Genomic DNA, 3901 nt, shown 5'->3' on the forward strand with positions numbered 1-3901 from the left:
TTCACACCACTCCTTTAATTTTCCTCCAGAGAACTGGGTGCCATTATCCGAGATCAGCGCTCGGGGAATCCCTGTAGTGACCCGTTCCAGAATCACCTACTAATGAAGAACTAAGCATGCAATTAACTTAATTAATAATAATCAGAGATAATTGCGGAAAAGGCCAACAAACGATAGTTATACAACCCAATCGAAAACCAGAACAACTCGAACTAAAATGAAATATACGGTACAACCATATCGAAAAGAATAGTACTGAAAACTAAACCAACCAGCCACTCACTGTCCTCCTCCTGCTCTTCCTGAGCTGTCCAACCTGAGGCCTGCCCCGTGGGAATGGGGTGTCCAAGATAAACAAAACCGAGGACGTGAGCGATAAGAACGCCCAGTACAAAAGCATGAGTATACAAACCTATATGAAATGCACATGCTATGATATGATACCAGGGTAGTCAAGAAATAGGAGTCACAAAGGATCTCAAAATGCTCAGTCTAGAGGCGCCAAGTGGATAGTGCCGCGCGGTACTCCTCTGGGTCACTGCATCCACTACAAGAACAGACGTGGACCTAAAATGTCCCGGATCACCGAAGCCCTCCGGACCCGTCGGCCACTGTGTACTCTCGGTGTCCATGCGTCCACAAGACAAGACAGGGCTGAGCGGCCCCACAAGATATAGCTTATCTCGAAAGAGATACAGCTCAACAGTAAAGGCTATCTCGAAGGAGATACGGCTCAACATGAAATGCAACATGCATCATAAAACTTGACATAATAGCATGCATCATATGACATATATCAATGCACCACATAATCATGCAACACATATGAGGATGTATGCTCGACCAGGATATCTCGGATAGTACTTTCGTACCTCTATCTCAGCAAGCCTAGCCTTACGCAACACCGCTAATCAGGTCTAGAACAAGCCTATGCATCAAAAGCATACCCAATGAACAATACTACCATGCTAGACTAGCAAAACCAGTACTACCAAAGGTTTAGGGTTTACCTTCGTCCGTCGACAGCCCTTTGATGCCGATTGCCTCGTAACTCAGGCGTCGCTACGCTACCAATCCTGGCAGCTCTTGGCTATCGCTCGACCAACAACTAACCCTAGAAACCTTCCAAACCTCTCAACTAGGAGACACAACTTCGAGAATTTGCAATCCAAAATGAGGAATTCCGAGCACTATTTATAGGCTATGTTCGGATCCACCGAACACACTTCGGAACGTCCGAACTCCTACGTGTCCATCGGCTCTTGACACCTCATGATCGGATCCTCCGAACCTACACTTCGGATCATCCGAACTTGCATGCAAACTGACGTGTCGATCAACTCTTGACACCTCATGATCGGATCCACCGAACCCACTTCGGATCGTCCGAACTCTTCGGTGCTACCGAACCATCTTCGGTCCGTCCGATCATGACCATGGTCAAAATTACACATTAAACCTTCTTAATCACCATTAATCCGTTAATTACCCAATTTGGAATTCCGGCTACTACAATCCCGAATCTACACACTATGCTTTTCCACAAGAAGCTTATCACTTCTTTCTCCGAAATTTTCGCCAACGCCTCTGCTTCAACCCACTTTGTGAAGTAATCTACGACAACTATGATAAATTTTCTCTGTCCCGTTGCTGGGGGAAAAGGTCCCACCAGGTCCATTCCCCACTGGGCAAAAGGCAGGGGACTTTCCAGTGGTTGCAACAGCGTCGCGGGTTGATGGTAGAGATTGGCATGCTCTTGGCAAGCTCGACAGTGCTTTACCAATTCCAATGCGTCTTTCTTCATGGTCGGCCAAAAGTAACCTTGTCGTAAGGTTTTCCCGGCCAATGCTTTCCCTCCTAAGTGGTTTCCACAAATCCCTTCGTGGATCTCGCGGAGAACGTAGTCAGCCTTGCTCGGAGTTAAGCACTTCAAAAATGGTTGACTATAGCCTCGTTTGTAGAGCTTTCCATCTATGATTGTGAATCGCGCAGCTCTTACCCTAAGCTTGCGTGCGGCGGCAGGATCTTGGGGAAGATCGTTGTGCTTCAGGTAGGTAAGAATTTCGTCTTTCCAACTTGGTTCTTGTCCTTCTAAGCATAATATATTGCATGTGGTCTCTTCTGCTTCCTCCTTACTGATTGTCAAGAAGGTGATCTTCCTACTGTCGATGTATGTCCAAGAACTAGCTAATTTAGCTAGACGGTCTGCCACTTCATTTTTTGCCCTAGGCACTTGTTTTATGTCATAACTCTCTACAAGAGCGAGTAACTCATTGACCCGAGTCACGTACTCGGTCATCTTTTCCTCTTTGGCTTCATAAGTTCCATTGACCTGGTTAACGACCAACTGGGAATCACTATGCACCACTAAACTTCTCGCTCCAGCCGATAGGGCCAACTTAATTCCTGCTATGAGTGCTTCGTACTCGGCCTCATTGTTTGATGCAGAAAACAACAATTTGATAGAATATTGAAATATATCGCCTTGAGGACTTTCTAGCACTACCCCGACTCCACTCCCATGCACGGTGGAGGATCCGTCAGCATAGACCACCCAAGTTGGGATGGAGCACTCTGTTTCATTAGTAGTCATTTCAACGAGAAAATCTGCGAGTACCTGTGCTTTAATAACTGGGCGAGGTTGAAACTCAATTCCAAATTCTCTTAGCTCAACAGCCCACTTAACCATTCGTCCAGATGCCTCTAGACTAGATAACACTTGCTTGAGAGGGTGATTGGTAAGCACGACCACTTGGTGACATAATAAGTATGGGCGTAATTTCCTCGTTGCAGTTACTAAGGCTAGCGCTAATTTCTCAATGTTGGTATACCGGAGCTCCGCCCCTTGCAATGTCCGACTGACGTAATATACGGGTTTATGCTATTTTACCCCATTCACCACGAGCACAGCACTGATTGCGTCAAACGAGGTTGCCAGATAGAGCAACAACGTGTCCCATGATTGGGGCTTTGTTAGAAGTGGCGGTGTAGTCAAATACTTCTTCAACTCTTCGAATGCCTGCTGACATTCCTCCGTGCACTTGAACCTCTTTCCCTGTCTTAGAATTCTGAAAAAGGGCAGCCCTTTGTCTGCAGCTCTAGAAATGAAACGATTCAAAGCCGTCATTCTCCCCATTAATTCTTGTACCCCTTTGACACTTCGTGGCGGAGTCATGCTTAAGATCGCCTTTATCTTCTCAGGGTTTGCTTCTATCCCTCTCTGTGAAACCATGAACCCAAGGAACTTGCCACCCCGTACACCGAAAGAACATTTTTCCGGATTCAGCTTCATGTGATACTTTCGTAGCACTTCAAAACATTCTTCCAGGTCATCTACATGCTTGACTGCCTGAACACTTTTTACAAGCATGTCGTCTATATATACCTCCATATTCCTCCCAATCATGTTTGCAAACATCTTGTTCACTAATCGTTGATATGTTGCTTGATAAGTGCAATTTATTGTACTTTTATTACTTGTTTTTAACTTGGAATTTTGTGATTCTTGAGCAGGTTTTATTTGATATGTTGTTGTTTTTGTTATTGTAGTTTGGAAGCTTAGAAATGAGAGTTTGGAGTGATATAGTGATGAATTAGAAGGTGCAAAGGACAAGGAGACACGATGCAACACTGCACCCGCGCTGCTTACAACGCTGCACCCGCGCCATTCTCCGAAGCATGACCGCGGGTGCGGTCATGCAAGGACCGCACCCGCGGTCTCACTTATGCAGCAGGAGAAGTTTAGTCGAAAGGACACCGCACCCGCGGTCCTTAGACTACCGCACCCGCGGTCATGCACAAACACCATTCCGGAAATTGTTAAACTTTGTGGACTTTGAAGAAAAGAAGGGGAAAATGGTGTACGCTTGTGCGCTTGCGTGTTTTCTTTAATGCTCGCAAG

This window comes from Primulina eburnea, chromosome 8 (assembly GCF_022965805.1).
Source record: "Primulina eburnea isolate SZY01 chromosome 8, ASM2296580v1, whole genome shotgun sequence".
NCBI classification, from domain to species: Eukaryota; Viridiplantae; Streptophyta; class Magnoliopsida; order Lamiales; family Gesneriaceae; genus Primulina; species Primulina eburnea.